Below are 13,949 nucleotides of genomic sequence, written 5' to 3'. Positions count from 1 at the left end.
ATCACCCAGCCATAAAAAAGAATGAAACTTGCCATCTGCAAAAACGTGGACAGACCTAGAGGGTATTATGCTGAGTCAAATAAGTCAGACATAGAAAGACCAATACTGTATTATATGATTTCACTTATATGTGGAATCTAAAAAACAAATGAACAAACAAAACAGAAACAAACTCATAGATACAGAGAACATTTTGATAGCTGTCAGATGAGAGGTGGCTGGGGGATGGGTGAAGAGGGGGAAAGGACTGGAGGTACAAATTGGTAGTTACAAAATAGTCATGGAGATGTAAAGTATAGCACAGGGAATATAGTCAATGATATGGTAACACCTATGTATGGTGTCAGATGGGTACTAGATTTATCAGGGTGATCACTTTGTAAGTCATGTAACTGTGTAATCACTACGTTATATACCTGAAACTAATATAATGTTGTATGTCAAATGTAATTGAAAAATAAAAAATCATTAAAATAAAGAAGAGAATTTTTACAATAATCCAACAATGGGAACAACTGACCTTTTTAAGATACTTAATCATCCTAACTTTGAATATATTATTTTCCAGGGATTGTCAGTAAAATTTTAGTTTTCTACATAAAAGTTTTTGACCATCTTTTTAAATATGTAATCCTAAGTACTGTTAGGGATTATTTTTTTCGTTGTTTTTCATTATAAGTAGTATCCTTTAAATTACATTTTTTTCTATTCATTTTCAGGGTATAGAAATATGATTTAATTTTATAGATTGTTTTAAAACAGTAAGCTAGCTAAACTCTCAAATTAATTCTGAAATATATCTCTAGATTATTTCAGGTTTGTGATGTGAACAATTGCATCACCTGCTAACAGTGACAGCTTTGTTTCCTTCCATTCTTTATGCTTTAAATTTCTTGTCTTGTTCCTAGCTTACATCTCTAAAAGAGCATTTAACATTTGTGGTGGTGGTGGGCATCCATGTTTTTCCCAAAAACAGATTTACGGTTTATTTACTAAAGTAAATAAAGCTTGGTTGTAGAGGCCTCTGTGAATTCTGGGATTATTAGTATTTGCAAAGTATTCTAGGTTGAGAAGCACTTAATGAAAAATTGCTTTAATACCGTAGGTCTCAAAATGACAAAACTAAACATACTCTTACCATATGATCTAGAAATCGCTTTCCTTGGTATTGACCCAAAGGAGTTGAAAACTTACATCCATACAAAAACCTGCACATGGATAGATGTTTATAGCAACTTTATTCATAATTCCCTAAATATAGAAGCAACCAAGATGTCCTTCTTTAGGTGAGTGGATAAACTATGATACATCCAGACAATGAAATGTTATTCAGCAATTGAAATAAACTATTACACCATGAAATGACATGGAAGAACATTAAATGCATATTACTGAAAGAAACCAACCTGAAAAAAGCTACATACTGTATGATTCCAACTATATGCACTATGTGTATCCATTCTCAGAAAGGCAAAACTATGGAGACAGTAAAATGATCAATGGATGCCAGGGGTTGGTGGGAAGAGGGCAGAAGGGATGAGTAAGCAGAACATAGAGACTATTTTGGGCAGTGAAAATTCTCTGTGATACCATCATGATGAATACATGACTTTATACATTTGTCCAAATGCAGAGAGTATACAACACCACGAGTGAACCCTAATGTGATCTATGGACTTTGTGAGATAATGATGTGTCAATCAATGCATGTTCATCAATTAAAACAAAGATACTACCTGATGGGGATATTGATAATGTGAGAGGCTGTGCATAAGTGGGGGCAGGGGCCTATGGGATATCTCAGTACCTACTCTCAGTTTTGTTTTGGATCTAAATCTTCTCTTTAAAAAAAAATTCTTGTTTTTTAAAGTCTCAGGATAAAATGACCTAAATCTCTGTCTCCAATTTTGTGTGTTTTCTTTTCATGCTCATTTGATAGATAATTTTTAATTGTAGTATTGAGGCTTGAATTATGATATATTTCAATCAAAAGGGAGTTAAGACAGGAAATTGCTTACAAAGGTGTTGGGAAAGAAGAGGTGCAGAGTTCCAAAAACAAGAAGTGACAGAAATCACAAGGTGCTAGCCCTCATGTAATGAAGGATCCAAAATAGTATAAGCTTCAGCCTTTACAAAAGTTGTTGTTTCTTGGTTGTTCCTGATATTAATAGGAATTTATACAACATTTTTCCCATCAATTACAATGTTTGATGCATTTTTATTTATTATTTATTTATTCTCGGTAGACTGCCCTATCAGGTTAAACAAGTTCCCTTCTACTCCTACTTTGCAAAGTTGTTTTGTTGTTTTGTAGCACGGGTGTGTTGTTTGTTTTTAATTAGGAAGAGATGTTGAATTCTACTGGATGTCTTCTTTGCATCATATTTTGATCATATTTTTCTTTTTAATCAGTTAAAGTGATGCTACATTGACCGAATTTTCAATATTAAACCAGCTAGGTATTCATGGAATGAAAACAACTTGGTCACAATGTATTTTCTTTTTAGTATATTGCTGTATTTTGTTTGTTAATATTATGTTTGGTTTTATTTTATTTCTTCAATGATCGTGAGCGAAAATGAGGGTTTTTTTCCCCTATTTGTCTTACTTTGGTACCAAATTATGCAAACTTCATAAAATGACTTGGAAAACATCCTCTTTTTCTAATTGCTGACAGAGTTTGAATAAGATTAAAATTGCATGTCCCAAAATATTTGAACAACGGTATGGTAAAACTATCTTATTCTCATGTTTCCTTTGTGGGAAAATTTTAAACTACTGATTCAATTTATTTAATGCTTATAGGACTATTTAGGTTTTCTGTTTCTCTTGAATCAGTTTTGGTAAATTGTGTTTCCCTGAAAAACAATTCCTTTATTTTCTAGGTTTCCAAATTTGACATTAAAGTGTATATAATATCCACTTAGGTTTTTAATCTATTCAGCATGAGAATATGTTCCTGTTTTAATTCTTAATATTATTTATATTGCATTACTCTCTTTTTTCTTGACAAATTTTGCCAGAAGCTTATCAATTTTATTACTTTTTTCAAAGAACCAACTTTTATTTTTGTTGATTCTTTTTACATGCTTATTTTATGATTTATTAGTTTTTATAGTGTTTTTTTAATTATTGGTTTTCTTATGCATTTTGAGGTTTATTCCATTGTTCTTAACTCATTGATATATTTTTAAAATATTTTATCCAGCATTCGCTTTGTCAATTTAGAGAATCACACAAGATAATTAGTCTGCAATACCCTTAGAAATAGAAAAACCCCATTGGACTTTCCAACTTATCATTATTAATATTTTAAAATTACTAAATCTTCCACTTTTATTTGGCATCCAATTAGTTTCTTCAAAATGATCATTTTTCTATTGATTTTTTTCAGATTTTATTGGTGAGCAGTATGTTATTAGTAATTAGTGATCCTTTTCCTCTTTTCTTTTCAACTGGTATACTACTTATCTTTGTTTCATGTCTTATTTAATTTCTTAGAATTTTCAGAATAATCTAAAATAGTAGTGACATGGTAGGTATCCTTGTTTTATTTGTAATTCAAGTCCTCTAGTGTTTTTCATTAAGTATGATAATGGCTCTTACAATAAGATAGATTCTTTATTGCATTAAGTACCTGTTTCTAATTTATAAAAAAATTTATAAGGTATGTTATCAAAATCTTTGGTATTTAATAGCATTCTGATATGATTTTTCTTGTTTATCCAGCTATTGTGATATTTTTTGTTTCTCTATAATTCCTAATGTTAAATTATCCTGAAATGATATCTGCTGGGTACATAGAGTATAAGACAATGTATTTATATTATTTGCATATTTGTATAAGACAACATATTTTATGTACAATGATGACTTCCATGTGTTTATGGGGTTTTTAGGACATTGACATCCATATTCACCAGTAAAATAGTTTGTTGATTTTGTTTTATTGTACTACCTGTGTCCAGTTTGGCTGTCAAATGAATCAGGAAAATTTCACCAGTTTTTCTGTCCTATAACAATTTCTATAATGTGGAACATGTGTTTCTTTAAAACATTGAAGAAACTCACTTGTAAAACTGTCTGGGCTCAGAACCTTGTTTAGAGTTAATAATGTGAAAGCATTCTTCATCACTGCCATGACTTCTGTTCTAAGTGAGTCTTTCATCTCTCTGAATTAATTTTAATTGTTTGTGCCCATTTTTGTTTAGGCTTTTAAATGTATCACGATGAAATTCTACATGGTGGTTTCTTATATTATAAATCTCTATCTGTACTATAGCAAGAGGAAACTGGTTCATCCATTCCATTTCCTTGGAATTGTAGGTATGGTTGGTTCTCCTCTACTCTTCATGAGAAAATTCAAAAAAAAAACACACCTCCCCTCAAAAGATAATTGGTGAGATCAGAGAAGGCTTATACCTATGGGGCCCAATTTATCAGGAGTTACATTACTAAAAAAGTAATAAGGGTATCTCTCTATCTCTGTTTTTATCCTGCTTCCTCTTCTGCCTTCCTGTTCCAGGCCTGGTTTCTATGTGGAAAGCAGACCTCACAGACCTTGGCAAATTGTCTTGTAAGTCACTATTTGTCTATTCAGCTTTTCCACTGTGACTTTTATCTTCATTCAATTCAGATTGAAGATAGTGGGAAATCCATTCTGGCTTAAAAACCAAACCACAATCTCAATTTGTCTTTACCAGTGAGCCTTTTACTTGCTTGGCAAGGCATTTGGCCTACATTACCGTGTTTCCCCAAAAATAAGACCTAGCCAGACAATCAGCTCTAATGCATCTTGTGGAGCAAAAATGAATATAAGACCCGGTATTGTATTATATCATATCATATCATATCATATCATATCATATCATATCATATCATATCATACTATACTATACTATACTATACTATACTATACTATACTATACTATACTATACTATACTATATTATATTATTATATGAGACCCGGTTTTATATTATAGTAAAATAAGACGGGTCTTATATTCATTTTGCTCCAAAAGATGCATTAGAGACGATTGTCCGGCTAGGTCTTATTTTCGGGGAAACATGGTAATACAGCTAATAAGTTATGCAAAACAGGTCTTGAGTCTATGAAGCAGGACTCTGAGAGGGAAGAAGGCATTATTCACTTCCCAAACATAACCCCTAACTTATTAGAGACCTCTTCTCATTCTCAATCTTATGTGTTTGCGGTTTATCTTTTTTCTTAGGTCAATGGTCCTGCAATTTTCATGTCGTTGTTGTTTCACCATCTAAAATAAGAGATTTTGTCTGAACCAAAAGCAGTGGTAAAGACCTCAACTGCATAGCTTTATAGAGCTTCACTCCAATGGTACTTTAGTTATATGGCTTGGTTTCTTTACATAAACTTGCTTCTCTCTGCCATCTTCTCTTCCCTCTATCAAATAATTTCCTACCCCTCCACTGTATTTCATAGCGTCTGCTTACTTATGACATCCATTTGATCCTTAATGATCCTTAATGATTATTTCTCCAGGACTTTTCAGCTCTTCCTCTGGTGCTAACAGCTGGGTTGTGTCAGTATTCCCAGTTCATATCCAGCAGGTAGGGAATCTTACTAGCCCAGCTTGTGCCTTCAGGCTTAGCCGTATCACAGATCCCAAGAAGCCTAGGGAATGGTCAGCCCAGGGCTGGTCAAGCATCTGCCCCTACGCCTTGATCTCCATTTGGCCACCTCAATAACAGCTCCAAATTAACATGCCAAACCAGAATGCAAGCCTGTTCTCCCATCTCTGCTCTCTTCCCCATTTCCATAATGTGCACCACCATATGCCCAGTCATTCAGGCCTGTGTGCTCTCCTAGGTTCCTCCCTTTCTCTCATCACCTCACTTGCACATTCCCACTTATCACGTCTTATCCATTCTTCCTCTAACGCAGATCCCAAATTCACCCATTCTTTGCATTTCCATTAACTTCACCTTAATTCAGGACACTATCATTTCTTATTTAGATTACTACAACAGTTTCCTTATGGTCCCTAACGAGTCATGGCACTTCCGATTCTTTTCATCATTCAATCCATACTCTACACAGCAGCGGTAATTATCTCCTTAAAATAGAAATTCGGTTGTGCAGCTCCCTCACTGAAAATATTTCAATAGCTTCCTATTCTTCCTAGAATAAAACCCCATGCCTGACACAGCTTTCCATGATCTGTTCCTGGCTAATCTCTCCACCTCATCTCACAATATGCTCCCCCACTCACAATGTTCCAGCGATACAGGCTTCTTTCAGTGACTCAGGACCCTTGAAGCTCTGTTCTGCCTTAGGGCCTCTGCACAAGCCTCTGCTTGCTTGCTCTTCCCTCTTTGCTTCTTCATTTGCTTTAGATATGTGATCTTCTCTGAGAGTCTTTCCTTAGCCACTCTATGCAACCGGAACTCCCCCCCCAACTTATAATTCTTTAGTTTATTGCCTTATGTTTTCATATTTTTGTCTGTCTCCCTAAGTCATTGAAAAAGAAACTACAAAGAACAGAGAAAAACAAGCCGAAGTCAAAAAGAGAAGAAAATGAAAACTTCAAAAGATAACAAAAAGGGGAAAAGGCAAGAAATTGAAAGGGAGTAAACACAAAAATCATTAACCTTACTGGAGAAAAAAGTTCATAAACATTTTAAATAAATGCAAATAATGTGTACCCCTCCAGTGAACATTTTAACCACTCATTTCTAAGTCTTATATAATGATTTTCTAACTTTCCTGTCTTTAAGATTTATGCATGTCAATTTTTCCTGAATTCTGATGGCTGCTACAATCTTCTCTAGTCTGAGAACTTATCAAAATGAAGACTCGAAACGAGTTGGAAGCGTTTGAAAAAGTCATTACGAAACACTAGAAGAGTCTAATGCTTCTTTTCTCGTTGTAAGTTTGCATGGAAAGCATCCAAGACAAGTTTTAAAATAAAACGAGCCTCTCTTGTGGCCATGGGTACATGGGGCATCCTTTTCCCACAATAGCCTGGCCCTCTCGCCGCTCTTTGTCCTCTGCAATGCCTCTTTGTAAATCACAGGTGTTTGTGGGCATAAAGCCCATCAGAAGGGAGGTTATTGTGAAGAGTTCTTTCTTTGCCACTTGTTCTAAACCTGTTCAGAGAGTGCTCCGTGCCTTAGACCAAATCTCCATAAAAATCAAGAAACAAGAAGTTTTCTGTATTCCTGCCCAACAGCCGCACTATGACATTAGTTTCGACAGCTCTGTGACCCCGTATTGTCCCAACTTTATTCACTCGTCTCTTTTTGTCTTTCTCTCTCCACTCCTTTTTTTTAAGCCTTTATTGGGATTTTTTTATCTACTGTAAAATAAAAGCAAGAGGATGGGTGTTTTTTTAAAAGCACTCTATGTGGCGGCAGTTAAAAAAAAAAAGCTATCTGCAGTTACTGTACTAATGGTTTCAAAAAACACCTGCAAATCAAAGAAAGACACCATGGCAGTGTCTTCAGAGTTTTTTTTCTTCTTCTTCCCTTAAAGGTCCTTCTTGGCCATTATAGAGTACGTTCGGGAATGAATTTATGTGACAGCTATGAAGTTAGTATTAAAATTGTGAATAGTGTCTAGCAGTTTTCATGCCCTTAGTATAAGATCGCCTCAATTTGCCACACAGCGGTGAATAGAGTGGGGGTGGGGGGGAGCGGAGGGTGTCAAATGAATGGGAGGAGGAGGGTATGTGAATGGGAGGGTTCCCCTGGAGGGAGCAGCACGGTAGTCACAGGAGAAGAGTGATTTATTTTTGAAATTCCAGAGAGAAAGGCCAAGAGAAGCTGCCTAAAAGATTGTGGAGCATAGGGTGGGGGGATGTGAGATAAAAATGTCCATACACATTTAGCAACTGTCAACGCCAACTCTAGAAGCAGGGACAGGGCACAGAGGTGAAGGAGAGGGGAGTCCAGTGGTAAATCCATTCCTCTGGTCTTCCAAGATTGAATATTAAATGCCAGCGGGGAGCAGATGTGGGTAGGGGCTGCAGAATGGGGGTGAGAGGCATGGACAGAGGGGGTTAAGCGTTTATCTCAATGGAAATTAACCACTTGGTGAGAATTAGGAGAGAGCTGGAGCATGCTGGGCTGGGGCGGGGTGTGGAGAGTGTCTCTCGGGGTATTTAAAGAGAAGAACTCTTCTGATGCGAGGATTTGGGGAGGACATTCACAAAAATGAGGCGAGGTGGCGGCCTGCAAGGAGTAAGGCGGGGCGTGCCCTCGGCTGCCCCACGGCCCCGCCCCGGCGGCCCCCTCCCGCCTCCCCGCCCCCCACCCCGGGTATTAGCATGCTGGCCGCAGAGGGCCGGGCAGGCGGGGGAGGACAGCAGTGGGATCGCAGCGCGGGTCGCATTGTGGGCCGCGCTCGCCTCCGCGGGGGACCATCTGCTCGCTGTCAATGCATCACCTGCTCGTCTGGGCCGTCGCTGGGGCAACGGGGGCGGAGGATTAAGGAGCGTGTGCGTCTCCATGCAGGCCACCGCGGCGGGGGCGGGCCGGGAGCTCCTTGGCCGCCGGGAGCCCCGGGACCGGTCCGCCGGCAGAGGGGGCCTGCGACCACCACGGCGGGCTCCTCCACTCGCCGCTGCCCTTCGGGCTTTGCAAAGGCCTGGGAGCTGCCTTCACTCCAGGAGGAGGCTGGAGTCCCGAGGAGGAGCAGAGAGCAAAAGGCCCTGTGAACCCACCCAGAGGAAGAGAAACGCAATCCCCGCGTCTACCTGGAGCTGAATGGGCCACGTCCCAGGCGGGACCCCCGCAACCTCCTCCAGGGAATCTGTCTGGCCCAGCTCCGTCCCTGGGATCGCGGCACTGTGCAATTCTGAGCGCCCCGGAGTCGCTGGGCAACCACAATGGGGTCAGCATCTCGGGTAGAACCTCCCTGGCTCCGGCCACCCAAGTCACAGATAACTTCCACATCTCTCATCTGACCTTCTGGTCTGCCGCCCCCGACTTCAAGACGGGGGGAAGTCTTCGACATCAGAATATGAGTGACACCTGCCCTTTGGTCCTGAGGTTTATCAAAACGGGTTGATTTTCCACGGAGGGAGTAGTTCTGGAGATAAAACTCCCCAGAAATCCTGAAATTCCCCTTCCACTGATTCTTGCTCACACTCAAAAATGAATACAGGAGAAGTGCAACGAGAAACGCGCCAACAGCAGGGGGCAGAGCTAGGCTATAGGTGGGAGCAGTGTCCACTTGGGGATTATATTCCATCCAAAATCATGCTCTCTGGTTTAGAAGCTTCCAGGAAAATCTGTCCTCTGCCATTCCCCATCTCCACCTCCAACTGGTCAAGAACACTGTTGTATCAACAAAGGTTAGTCACATCTGTTAGATGATTTCATGCCCCTAATCAAAGAGGGACCAGTTAACTGCCTCCCTGTGCGCTTTCCATAGACTACACAGAACCAAGGAGCTGTGAAGTTTTAATCACAACTCGTAAGATGTCTTTTTTTCTTTTTCCTTTCTGGGCTGGCTAATTACTGTATTCCTCTACAGAATAACAGGCAGTAGCAGAAAGTTGAGATTCACAGAGTCCCAGACTGGACCTTCCACCCTGCGCCAGACCCACATCAGAAGCATTTCCAGCCAAGTAAAATCCCAGCTAGTTTCTAAAGAGCTGTGAGTCAAGAAAACCCCAACCTTTCTTGTTAGGTCTCATTCCAGGCTCTGGTAACTCTTGAGGAATCAACAGTCTTTCTTTGACTAACTCAGTAACTCACATCCATTTCCTGAAGTTCTGCTTTCTGAAGAAACAGAGACTCAGGCCTCTTTTCAAATCAACCCTTTGTGCTAAAGATATTGTTAAATTGTCCATCAACCTTCTCAAAATTTCTCCTGTCTTTTACTCCAGTCATTTTTATTTTCTTTAACAAAACCCTTAATTAAAGTTACACCTAATATAAGTTTGTGATATTGACCCTATGTACTCCAACTAAACTCTCATAGCCATTAAATAAAATTTCTCCATACTTTTCTGACTTCTAGATATGAACACCATGAATTTTATGATTAAAATGAACTCTTAGAATTTTACTTTTACCTCAATTATTTGCTGTTCTTACCAGTTATATACAGGAGGAAAATGTCAACTTATATATAAAACTATCCACATGCTTTGACACAATAGATGAAGGAAAAAGAACAAGTGTTCAATGTATAAATTTTCTTAAAAGTAAAGATAATTCTACCTATCCAAAACTACTTTTAATTGTGACTCTCGTGAGTTAAACTTGAGAGTTCCAAGAAGGCGTGTAGTTTGATTCACAGGTATTTCCAAATAGAATCAAGGCATCATTCCCACTAAAAGAAGGTTGAGTTTAAGACCAACCATCCTGTCTATAGATAAAGTAATTGAAACCAAAAGATAAGTAACCAGCCCAAGACTGTTACCCAAGACAGTGGGTAGGGATGCCCAGGGCACTCTCAACCCCACTAACCTCCCAGAGGAGCAGCTTTCCACACTAAAAACACCTCAAACTGCCATTTAGCCACTCTGTTCCCACTCCTACAGCTGCTGGCTTCACAGGCAGAGATGAGAACTCTTCACCAATTCAACAAATAATCATTGAACACCTGCCACACGTCAGGCAAAGCAAACAAAGATCCCTGCCCTCATGGAGCTCACTGTTTTGTAGAGATAAATATTTTTTTAAAAAACTACATTTACCCAATAAACACTTATTGAACATTTCTACAAAAGGAAAAAAATATACATCTAAATAAGATATGGATATCTCTCTCAAAAAGAGAAAAACACATACGAAGAAAGCAGAGCATAATATAATTAATCAGAAAATAGTATCAATATGACAAAGTATCATGGGAATATAGAGGAGGCATCAGATAATTTTTGTCTAGATAGCGCTGCAGAGATATCATGAACTGGGCCATAAAGTAGGAGTCCCCAGCACCTAAAACAGGGCATGGTGTGTAATAGATACTCAATAAATAGCTGTTAAATGAATTAATGATACATTTTCCAAGTAGACAATGGGAAGATATTTCAGGTAAAGATATCACAGTGTAAATCAAGGCTCCAGGACATACTGTTTAAGGAATGATGAGTGAGCAATTCATTGTGAGCAAAACAATACAAGGGGAAAGAGGAAGATGAAATGTTGGTGTGGAGGCTTTGAATATCATGCCAAGAATGTGGACTTTGTGTTGAGGACGAACAAATTTTCAACAGCAGAACACTTGTTTTAGACAGAGTCCTGCAAGAAACTCACATGTAATAAAACTGATCAAAGTAGAGCCGCCATGGTTGAAACAGGGATAGGACCTGACACCCTTCCACTTGGCTACAATTCCACCATGTAGGCACCACTGGGGAACCCTAGTATGCCCTTGGAACACTGTTTGAAAACCAGTGTCATGGACAATGGATTGTCACTGAACATTGTTAGACATGGGGGTGTTGAGTTTGGATGATAAGAAGTCAAGGAGAACAGTTAGAATGTTATCAAAATTGTCTAAGCACAAAAATAATGAAGACTTAAATTAGCTCGGTGACATGAGTAGTGAAATGGAAGATAAAGAAATTTTGAAAGTGGAATCCTTAATACGTATGCTTCAGGGAAAATAATGTCACCTCTGGTACATCTGAATCTGGATACTTCAAAATGGTAATATATCCCAAATTGTGCATCGTAACTGTTACTGTGGCCAACACATTCCCACACTTGCCAAAGTTAGTGAAAAATACAAATTCCTTTATACTAACAGCTTAAAATATGACTCATATGTCAGAATATAGATTTTTGGAAACGAAGATGAGTAAATGGAAGATTTAGAAAGATAGCAAAAAGGAGGTCACAGATGAGAGATACCAGAGGAACCAATTTTTGAGCAATGATTATTGTTATGGGGATTGGTGATCTTTCCCAGCACTACCTTAAATGTAAGCATTCAAGTGTTTTACTTAAGAGCCACATAAAATTCCTGATGGCTCACATTTAGATACAATTGTCTGTTAAGAGCTTGTGATTTAAGGAATCCATGACACTTCTGGACTGGGTCAAACAAAGATATATGCTCACACAAATAAGCTAATGGAAGAGAGGCAGCAAAGTAGAGCTAGGAAGCTGAGGAAATTCACATGATGAAGATAGCTGGCATTTAGCCCAAAGTGAAAACTATAAATATTAATCAGATGAGAATCAGTGTCACTTTGCTGCAAGAATGTTCTGTAATTAAAAGGGTGGGTATTGTGTTGTGCGTGTTAGCACAATTGCCGCCAATAAAATTGGATGCCAGCAGTTCCAGAGTGCTGGAGAGAACAGAGATTCTTAAGGATGTCACCCAGCAGAAAGTTTGCCACATAAGCATCAGCCATTTATGTCAAATTTAAATGATACTTCAAAATAAAGGGAGGAAAATAAATAAATAAATAAATGAACAAATAAATAAATAAATGGGAAAGAAATACCACAGCTTCAAATTTGTGTTTCTGTCTTTAAAAGAAAGGCAAGGCAAGAAATGTTGGTTGGATACCTAGATGTCAGGCATTTATCAGACACTTTCCAAACAATACGTCACTTACTCCTTACACTAAACGTGCAGAAAAGGTGTCATCATAACCATATTTCAAAGATGCGGCCGTTCCAAAGTTGGCTGTGTAGTCCAGGGTGTGACTGTGAAATGTGAAATGTCCATGTGAAATTATAAGATCATGAGATTAGGGTTCTTAATGGATCATCCACATGAGCACTGAGTCGCCCAGGAAGCTGATAACCGTTGAAGTGGATGGAAAGGCTTGGAGGGAGGTGCCAAAGCTCTCCTGTGGGGAAATCACTAGTGACTCTACTCAAGGGTGGGGCAAGGATGTTTGAGCAACAGACCAACAGTGTCAAAGGAAAGGGCATTATTGGAGATCAGGGGATTAATGGTGGAAAGAAGTAAAGTGGGGGAAGCATGCCGGTCCTTTATTTCCTCTGTGCCTGAACATGGATGAGAGAGGAAAAACAGCTTCCACTTTGGGAGGGTGCAAAAGAAGTTATCTCTTCAAAGGAAAACATTTTGGTTAGGTCAGAAGTCGAGGCACCTTTGAATGAAGAGGCAGAAATGTAGAAAAGTTCTGGTTAGGTCACTCTCTGGTCTCTCTCTTGCCTACAGTCCAGACCTTTAAACATTGTTCAAGGGCTCCATGAATGATCTTGTCCATGGTACCCTAATAAATGCTTAACAACCAGCTCTCTGGGAGGATAAAGCCACGATTTGCAGCATTTGCTAGTTTCCCTGGTGTAAATACTCCCACCATGACTCATTTCAGACTTGCAGCATAGCATTAATGAGTGCGGAGTTGGGAGAAGATACGCACCATCAGCTCGTAGGAGCAAGTGCACGTTGGCTCCAACACACCACTACCCTTGTCTAGTTCGTATTTTCCTTTTGCTTCTTCCCACTCTGTATTTCTGTTCAAAGAGAGGTCTGCTAATTTGTGCCAACTATACATTGCACAACTCTAGCAGTTCCATGTTCACCACAGACAGCGTTGATATGCACATGTGACAGCTTTCCTTCAGATGGCTGTGAAGTGTACAGAGAAAGAGACCTTCCATAATTTGCACAGTGTCATTTGGTCGTTGTGCTGCTCAAAGACCACAGACTAAAAGTCAATGCCAAATCCAGCCCATAGACATCTTTTCTTTAGTTCACACTGAGTTAAAAAAAAGATGTTTTTTTTTTTCTTTTTAACTTGCCAACATTTACAAGTAAGGAAACCAAAACCCAAATTTCTAGATTCTCTTGGAGAAATCAGAGCAGGCTGCATTATTAACCTATGGAAAGTGCCTACACTTGCACCAACGTAGTCGTTCAAAAGATGTCAGCCCCGTCAGCCCACCTGGCTGATATTTCATACTCATGGTTTTTATCATGATATCCTGGGATCCGTGTCATCTGGACTTCGTCTTCCTTTGCAGGTCTTCA

Source organism: Rhinolophus hipposideros (assembly GCF_964194185.1).
Source record: "Rhinolophus hipposideros genome assembly, chromosome: 9".
Classification (NCBI taxonomy): domain Eukaryota; kingdom Metazoa; phylum Chordata; class Mammalia; order Chiroptera; family Rhinolophidae; genus Rhinolophus; species Rhinolophus hipposideros.
The sequence above is the reverse complement of the archived record's forward strand: the minus strand, read 5'-3'. Positions refer to the sequence as shown.